Genomic DNA, 9,523 nt, shown 5'->3' with positions numbered 1-9,523 from the left:
CCGACTTATTCAGCCCGAAATCCCTTCTATTCATCTTCTTCTTTCCTTCTGAAAACTCCATTTTCTCGGACTTGAGAAAAGATGTGTAATCAATCACCCACACATTCCAAGGGCGTTAACAACCCCCGATAATGCTACTGGGACAAAAAAAGATTTCTTGCGCTCCCGAATGCATGGTGATGAAGAGTCGCTCCCTGAAGAGAGCTCGACCTGCTCAGCATCTCCATCTCCTGATAGCCAGGACGACCGCATCATGAATATGTGATATTCTATAGAAGAAGAAACTACATTTATGAAGGTAATCCCTCTCCTATAAATAGAGATTGAGAGCTTCTCTCTCTAGACCTTGTGGCCGCCCCCTCTCCCTCTCTCTCTCCACTTCTTTTCGTTTTTTATTTTGGCACCTAGGTCCACATTTGACCTAGCATTTTGTTTTAGCTCTTCGACTCTTAGACTTGTTCTTGAGTCATCGTGTTTAAAAGTGCCCACACACTAATTCCTTTCTTTCTCGAGTGATTCATGTGATAGAAACTTTCGTGGTTACTCGAGTTTCCCGAAGAACGAAGAAAGACGAGCTGCATGGGGAGACGAACGTTTCAACCTTCCTAAGGCTTCTCAACGTTCAAGTTTCACAGAGTTTAGTAAACGAGTAATTCTTTTTAATAGTTTTAATTTAAATATAAACATGTGCTTGCTCTTTGTCTAGGTTAGTAAAATTGTTTTACTTGTTTAAAAGAAAATTTTAAATTCCGCCGCTTGCTCGAAGCGTTAAATCTTTTCTTAACCCTAAATCAATTCCAACAATTCTCGGCAGCGATAGCTTCCCGTCACTCCACCGCCACAGCGCGCCTCACCTTCTCAACCCCAACATCAAAGTCGTCATGCAAGTCTGACACAAGTTGCTTCGCTGCGGCCTTCTCTGCAGTAAGTCGAGCTACTTCCTCCGCCAAAGAGTCGCGCTCGCCCTCCGCCCAGACGCAGGCAGCCTCGCTTGAGGAAAGTAGGCCCTGTATGATGTTCACCTCATCTGTCCGCGTGTCCAACTGGCGTTGATGGTCATGCACCTCGCTCTGGAAAACTTCCGTTGACCGAGTCGCCACCTCTAAAGCTTGACGCTCCATAGTCAACTCTCTAGCCATCTTCTCCACTGCTAACTGGGCACGATCACACTTGCCTTGGACGACTCTCAATTCCACGCGAGTCTCTTGAAGCTACTCGCGAAGACTCGCGAACTCTGTCCTTGACTGAGAACCTCGCTCGACCCGAGCTAGTTGAGACTTCGCTTGAGCAAGCTCCTCCTGGATAAGTCCATTGCGCCGAATGAAATCATGTAGAATCTTCACGCCTTGGGTCGCACGTGCGAGCACCTGAAGCAATTAGAAGAGCAAGTCAGCAAAAGTGAGGTTGCCGCAAAATAGAGTGACAAGATAAGCAGAGGGAAACTTACGGTCTGGGCGTCAGAAATGCCATTAGGGAAGAACTCCACGTCGCCACATGATACCTTTTCACATCTTCAATGGAGACTTCTTGAGCCCTTGAGAAACTTGCCCTGACCTCCACAGCCTCCGCCTCGATCATCGAGTTTGCGCGCTTCGAGTCCCAAGGCGCATCCAAAAGTGCCAAGGAAGAGGGTCGCTTCAAAGAAGCGCGGGAACTGCTCTCCACCGAGCAATCGACATCAGACTTCTCCTTGTCGTTTCGCGCTGCAATCCGAGAACAAGTCACTGCCAATGACTTCGAGTCTCGTGAAGATCTCGCCAAAAACGCACGAGCCCTCGCCCCGGCCGAGGAACCTGCAAAAACAACAAAGGTCAGAACTCTGACTAAAACAGACTAAAGCTACAAGACCAAAGGAAAAAGTACCTGGAAGACCGGCGCTCAAGGGAGACGACGCAGCACGAGCGACTTCCTAGCTTGCTAAATGTCCTCGCGATCGGAGGGAAAGACGGAAACCACCCAGTCGACGCCATCAACTCGGGTGAACGGAATCGCTCGCCGACTTTCCGAGCCTCCGGCATGCTTCGGATCTCCTTCACAAACTCGAGACTATCTGCCCCCGCATCGACAGAAAAGTCAGCTAGAGGACCAAATCGGAGCAGCGCTACTCCAAAGGCCTCGATCGAGACCCACACCCACACCTTCCTGTTGGGCATCTCGATGTTCATGATCAGCTTGGTGTTATGGCGATCACGGGCCATGTTAAATCTGGGTTTCCTCGATGCTTGGAAGACCGCGGCAAGGTTGCGGAAGTCGTCCACGATCATTACCCGCTCGGTTAGGCAATACCACTGCATGTGACACAACGCCGGACTTATCTGATAGGCATGCACCCCCAACCGCGCGAGAAGCTGCTGGACAATGGGTTGAAAAGGTAGTCGCAACGCACACTGGAGATCGGCTACAATCACCGCGGAAAACTCACGCTGTGGGAAGAACAGGCGATCATCCGCCAAAGGACGGAGAAGCACCACGAACGTCGAAATGACGTACGCCTCCCTGAGACCGACGTATGCTTAGTAGGTGATCGAGCTCGAAGCATCGACCCCTGAGCAGTCGAAGCTCTCCGGAGCAGCAAAGCCTTCCACGGGATACCACTCCATCCTCTCCAAAGACTTAGTTGATACATTTGACTCCACGTCCGAGACCTCGGACCTGGCGCACCTTGGCTCCGTATGAGAGCCTTCACTCCTCAAAACGGCTGAGGCAGTCGCCATCACCTTCCCCGGGTGCTCCACGGCGGAACTCCCGCCCCCTGTACATCCAAAGACATCCACGCAGTCGATCTAATCGAGAATCAACTCTGGTAGAGCCAGCAAAGCAGCATCAACGCCTTCCTCCAGCATGCCCGGAGCATCCGAGAAAGACACACGACACAGCGCGCCAGATTTTGGCGTGTCGCCCCCCTCCCCATCAACCAAGTTGATCACGAGGCGTAGCTCAGCTCCCACCGGCACACCACGCTGACTGGCTCCTTCGTCCGTGCCACGCCTAGTCGGCGCGCGCACCTCCTCCCGCTCCATGAGCTGAGTGAGGGGCGCAGTCGCGCCCTCCTCGCCCACTTCAAGCCATTTCTCTACTTCACTTGGTTCCTCCTCCACGTGCACGAGAATCTTCTCCAATCCTAAAAAAAGATCGCTCTCTATGTGCTAAGGATCCCAAAGCAAGAGAGAAAAATCTACCTCGGGATCTTCGGTTGAGAAGGGGAATGGAATTTCCATTATGCACTAGTGTAGAGAGAGAGAAAAAAAATAATAAGTGAGAAAAAAGTAGGTGTGAAAAATATGTAGAGTTATGCCCTTATTTATAGGCACAAAGGGGTGGAAAACTTGGACTCCAAAAGTAGGAATCCTAATCCTAGTCCAACAAGGGAAAAGGAGGCAAGGAAAAGAGGAAAATTTCCTCTTTGGGCTGCAACTACCACACAGGCAGACAATTCTGTGCGCGCACTGCGCAAAAATTCTGCACGCGAAAAAAAAAAAATTCACGACAGCGAATCTCTTGGAAATAAATTTTCCTCAAACACCCGGCTAAAACAACTAAAGTTCATCGCCCGGGGCCTTCCTAGCAACGAACTTGGGGGGTTAATGTTGTCGGTCGTTTTCGGAAAACCCGAAACATCGAGAAGACACGCCGCTCAAGGTGCTGATGGTCAGGCCAGAGGTCTTGAAGAGTGGCGACCTTCTTCCAGAAATCGACAAACAAGTCCTCGTGTCGAAACTTACAACTCCTTGAGTCGAGTCTTTCTCCTCGAGTCGAGTTTGCTCCTCGAATTAAATTTTGCGTCCACGAGTCGACTGACGAGTACTCGTGTTGACCCTAATTCCTCGAGTAGAGTCTCTCCCATTTCGTGCGACTTGTGCGAAATCCCAAACTCTGAAAGCCCAACAGGCCGGGTCGCTGAAGACCGTTGAGGCCCACAACGGCTAAGGCCCATACAAACGGCTCAAAAAGTACAAGACCATGCTCCCACATGGAGCATGGAGTGGTCGTCACGCGCTCCCCGAAAGGAGCACGCGCTGGGTGCGCCCTTCAAAAGGAGCGCACGAGCGCGCTCCTTGAAAGAGAGCGCGCACGCGGCACACACAGTGCATGGCGCGCTGCGCCGGGCAGGCCGCGCGCCGCGCCCAGGTGCACCCGCGCTGTGCTCCTTGAAGCCACGTGGGCGCTCCTTTTCAAGGAGTGTGTGCCCGGGACTTGCTCCTCGCTCCATGAGGTGCGACTCTAGGGCGTCCTGGGCCTCCTCATTCATTATAAATACACATTCTCTTTGAGAGGGAGAGACATATTCATTCTTCTCCAAGATTACTCAGTCTCGGAATTTTGAAACGCTGCTAGAGACTTTCTGAGCACAATTTCTTCTTATTGAGCGCTTGATCTAAAACGCAAACCGCTCCTAGGATTTTCCATTGAAAATCCCCTACGCGTCTAACACCCAAGCCGCATCCATGATTTTCCACTTAAAAGCCCCTATGCGTCCAATGCACCAACAACGTCCACGATTTTCTACTGAAAATCCCCTACGTGTCCAACGCGCCTGGAATTCACCACTAAGAATCTCCTACGTCTCCAAAGAGAGAAAAAACACATTCTCTCTTGGATCACTCGATCCTAGAGTTCTGAGACGTCGCCGAGGACTCCTCTGCACTCCGTCTCCTCTGTCGAGCACACCCTTCAGGCTCCGTGCCTCATACAGTGTTACATACGTCTTGAACTACGTTCTGACTTGATCTCACAATGCGAGTATGTAGGCAACTCACAAGAAGCACAGTAACACCTCCCATTCACCCACTTCTATACTCAGAGAATACCTCCGACTGGAGGAAACCTCAACTCGAGACTTTCGAGTGCGGCCACTTGGTCCGGCCTTGGGTTGAACCGCCTGAAGCTTTAAATCGTTGTTCATTTTCGTGCAACAACACATGCATACATAAAGGATAGGCGATCTAAAAGATTTAGCAAAATGCAGAAATAATTCGAAAGCATGGATAAACAAAAATTTAAATAGAAATAAAATAGGGCTACCGAAGCCCCCAAAATAACACAAAACAAAAATTGTTTCACCCAAAACATACGGGCCCCAAATAATCAAATTTCATAACCAAAAATAATAATGATGATAAAATTATGAATGACGAAGTAGACGGATTCTAGGTTTGAATTGGAGGCTCGACGACGTTTTCTCGCTCAGGAGTCGTAGTGAATGCCGCCGCGTTTTCATTCCCCTTTGGAATTGAGTTGAGGAAAATGACAGCTGCTCGACTTCGGTCACGGAGAGGTTGGCGGGAGATCGGTCCAAGTAAGGAGTGAAGGGAACTTCCTCACCTTCGGGGATGGTGATGGCCGTGTAGTCGGCCTTGTACTGAGCAATGTCATCCTCAGTATCCTTCATTTCTCAGTCCAAGATCTCGCCTTAGAGAGCCTCCGAGTCAGTTCCATGTTTCCCCTGCACTTCTTAAGTTTTTTTAGGGATAAAGATAGCCCCATCCGTTTTCTCCTTTTAAGCTCGCTACTTTAGAATATGCTCCTGATATCGCAGCAAAGTCGCCTTCTTTGCTGCTGCACATCTCGAACCCGATCCGCATTCGCCGTCCTCTTTGTTCTGGAGAGCTCCTCGTGAGCATCTTTAAGCTTTTTGTCCCGAGCAGCCAGATCGACCTCAAGCCTCTCTTTCTCCCTCTTCAAGCCGTTCACGAAGGCACAACACTTCTTGATCTTTGCCTTCTTGTCGTCGAGGTCCACATACAGGAAGTGAGCCTTGCTGTAAAGCTCTTTGTTTCTCTTCTCTAGAAGGGCATCCTTGGTGAAGAGATCATCCTGAACAAAGGCGAACTTCTCGTTCATCGCCTTGATCTCGGCTTGGAAGGACTCCGTCCCTTTTTGAACCTCGGCCAGCTGATCCCGCTCGACCTTAGCATCGAGGATGTGTTTCTCATAACGAAACACACATCGGTTCAGTTTGGTCAACATGTGAAATAAAAAAATATTTGGTCAGCTCGTCTACTAAAATAAATCGCCAAGTATAAGAGTTCGACAACATAAAAAATTTTAACTAAGTATTCAGCTCGACTTCTTGAGAAATTTCCTAACCAAAATTTTTCAAAGTTTAATAGCTCGACTACTAAAAGAAATACTACAATAAGACGCTTACCTCGGTGATGGCCGAAACAATCATTATGTACCAGTCCGACTCGGCGATCTCGTGTACTTTCGAGAGCTCCATGTCGTAGCAGGTCAGCTAACGGAGGAACCCCACCGAAGAATATATGTCGTCGCACAACATATGGTCCTACGCATAGTGGAAGTTGACGGCATGTTTCTTCTTCCGAGATGAAGTCGGGACGGAGTTGGCTCGGCCGCCACTCCGTGACTTCGACGACGCTCTACTCCCATCGGCAATCCTTTTTCCCTTCTCGGCTCGAACCGCTACAGCCGTGGGGACTTTGGCGGCAGGCTCTTTTTCGGCCTCCTCGCCAATCTTTGAGACTTGGTCCTTCTTCTTCTTCTTCTTCTTCTTCTTCTTCTTCTTCTTCTTCTTCTTCTTCTTCTTCTTCTCTCCTTCATCGACCACTTCACCCTCCAGAACCTGATCCATCGGTGCCTTTCTCTTCTTCGATGCCTCCGCGACCGCCGTGCCCTCAGTGGGGCGCTGTCCCTTGGTCGCAGGGTCAGCAGACTCGAGGGGTTCACCCTCGACACGACATTCTCTTCGATCTCCACTACTTTAGGAACTTCGCTCGAATCCACCGGGACGATCGGGACCGAAGACACCAACCTGACTCCCGTCACTTCAACGTCGAAGTCCCAAGTAGGCACTGTCGGCGCCAGAGTCGAGGTTGAGGCCGTAGTCCCCAATAGGCGCCGTCGGCGCCAGAGTCGAGGTAAAGGCCGCACCTCCCTTCTTTCTTTTCCTTCCTTTCGCAAGCATTCACCGGAGTGTTCATATTGTCCTCTACGTTTAAAAAGTCTCAGTAAAAAATATGAAAAAAAGAAAAGAAAAAGAAGAACTTGATTTCTGTCGAACTAACTTTCTTCAAGATCTTCTAAGACAGTTGGAGGATGTGGCCAAAGTTTGCCGAGGTAAATCTATACGAGGTGAAGCTCGGCCACTCACCGCAACCCCCTTGCAACTTTAAAAGTTTCTCGGCGAACTCGTATCCGTGAGAGGGTGTCTTGATCTTTCCTGAAAAACAAAACAAAAAAAAACGAAATTTTTAACATATTTTTCAACTATTTAAAAGACAATATAAATTAATAATAAGTCTTTGCATACTCGACGAGCTCGCCCACTTCAACTAGAAAGAACGAGCTCGGTTCCCGAGAGAGTGCTCCTTGACGGCGAAGTAAAAATATCACCTTCCCCCAGTATTTTTCTTTCAAAGGAATACCCGAGATCACTCCATTTCTCGCGTCCTTCGAAAGATAGAAACACTTCAGATCGTGTTTTGAATTTGCCTTAACGACACAAAGACGGACTAAATCCATCAGTATGAGTTCGATTTTTTTTCTTGGGCCACAAATATCATACTCAGTACTATCCTAACAAAGTTCGGGCACATCTGAGGTAGGGTTAACTCTAGGACCTCGACGAATTCGAACAACAGAGGATGAATCTGAAACCTTAACCCGCACGACTCTAACCAAACCTCGTAAATGCAGCGATAGCCATCAATGATTGTATCGGCTCTAGCTCCGGGAGGGGGAAGAAGGGTTTAAATCTCAAGAAGTAACAGCCAAAGGCATAAGAATACCCTCGTTCCCTAAAAGATTAGACCTTGACGGGCGAACTCCTGAGTTCGACATCTAGACTTAAGGGTATAAGGGACGAAGTAACTAAAAATATGAACTTGGATGAGTTCACTGGTCAAACTGAAGACAATATCTAGCCGAAGTCTATCGAACTAAGAACTCAGAGAGAAAATGAGAGTTCGAAATAAGTAAGAGAGAATGAGGGAGAGAGAGGAATTACCTTTTTTACTTCAGATCCTGAGAATATAAATGAGAGAAAGAGTCTTTTCATTGCACATATTTAAATGCAATTATATTTAACCATATTCCGAAAAAGTCTCTCATGATTACCTAGTAAAATCAAATCAAATATATTTGATATCCACGAGAATATCAACAGGTACCTGCAACCCTTCGACTCCGAATTTTCAAATATGACCAGAGCACGCCACGCATCAATCATTGATGAAGAACGCGCCACCACACGAATCCACGTGTCGAAAAGATTTACCAAATTCCCTCCATATTTTCGAGACAGTTCGGATTCTTCGCACGAAATATTTGAAATATTTTGGAAATATTTTTGGGGCTGATTGTGGGGGTATAAAAAAATAATTTTTATTATTTATTGGGCTTCATTTCGACCAAAGGCCTAATAAATGATCCAGTCCGGTCAAGTCCAGTCCGCAAAGAAGTGATCCAGCTCCCCCATGTTGATCCAGTCAAGCAGCGAAGTCGTAGTCAAGCCGCAATGTCGCCGAGAAGACCGGATCTAAGACTTGATTACCTGCGACGTGGCGAAGACGAGATGATCAACATGTGTCCTAGAGACCACTATTTCTCATTACTTATACTTAATTCATTTTTATTTTTGCGTAGTCCATGATCTGAACGAGTCACACATACACCCTAGTACACGTTCCTCGTCGTTGAGGACATCCTCCAAGATCGTTTCTTCGTCTATAAATAATAATCGTTGTGTTCATTCTTCACACACAAGCTTTCGTTCTATAATTCGTATTTATTACAATTCTCTCAGTCATTTGTTGAGCTCATCCATTAGAGTTCGATATTTCGCCGCTCCTGTAAACAACTGATTTCAATAAAAAATTACTTCTTTGATATATTTCGTGTTAATATTTCTTTAAATTAAATATTGTTTTTTTCTTATACGAAGACATTCTGAGACCTACTAAATAAATAAAATAAATACATCTTAAATAGTATTTGTGATTGTTGAGATCTCGACATCAACAATTATTATTATTATTATTATTATTATTATTATTATTATTATTATTATTATTATTATTATTATTATTATTATATAGAAGAGCTTAGCCCTAAGAGTTTGATTTCTGTTCATGCTACAATAGATTTTTTAAATCACAAAGAAAAAAGTATCTCTAAAAAAATTTAAATTCATTTTTTCAAACCTACATATTTTTTGACATGTCTCTATATATTTCTTCCTTCATATTAAAATATATTAATTATTTCACAGCAACACGCATGACATACTGCTTATTTATGGTATACAATAGGGATATTTACCTCTAACTTTTTTTTTTTATATAAGATCATCACCTCCAACTTCACACTTGTTTAATAATTTGTTATTTAGCAAACTACCTCCAAATTTGAGACTCATTACTCCATAAAATTTCATTTTAAGTGTATACTTTTCATCTAATAAATATTACCTTCCCTTACACTTTCCGACGACAAGCCCACGTTCTTTTGACGATGATGGGAGCTGGTAGGAATACGACGGTCATATATTTTGCTCGACGATGAC

The sequence above is a fragment of the Urtica dioica genome, chromosome 3, assembly GCF_054948205.1.
Source record: "Urtica dioica subsp. dioica isolate 48M chromosome 3, U.dioica_male_clone48M_v1_H2, whole genome shotgun sequence".
Lineage (NCBI taxonomy): Eukaryota > Viridiplantae > Streptophyta > Magnoliopsida > Rosales > Urticaceae > Urtica > Urtica dioica.
This window is presented reverse-complemented; position numbering follows the sequence as displayed.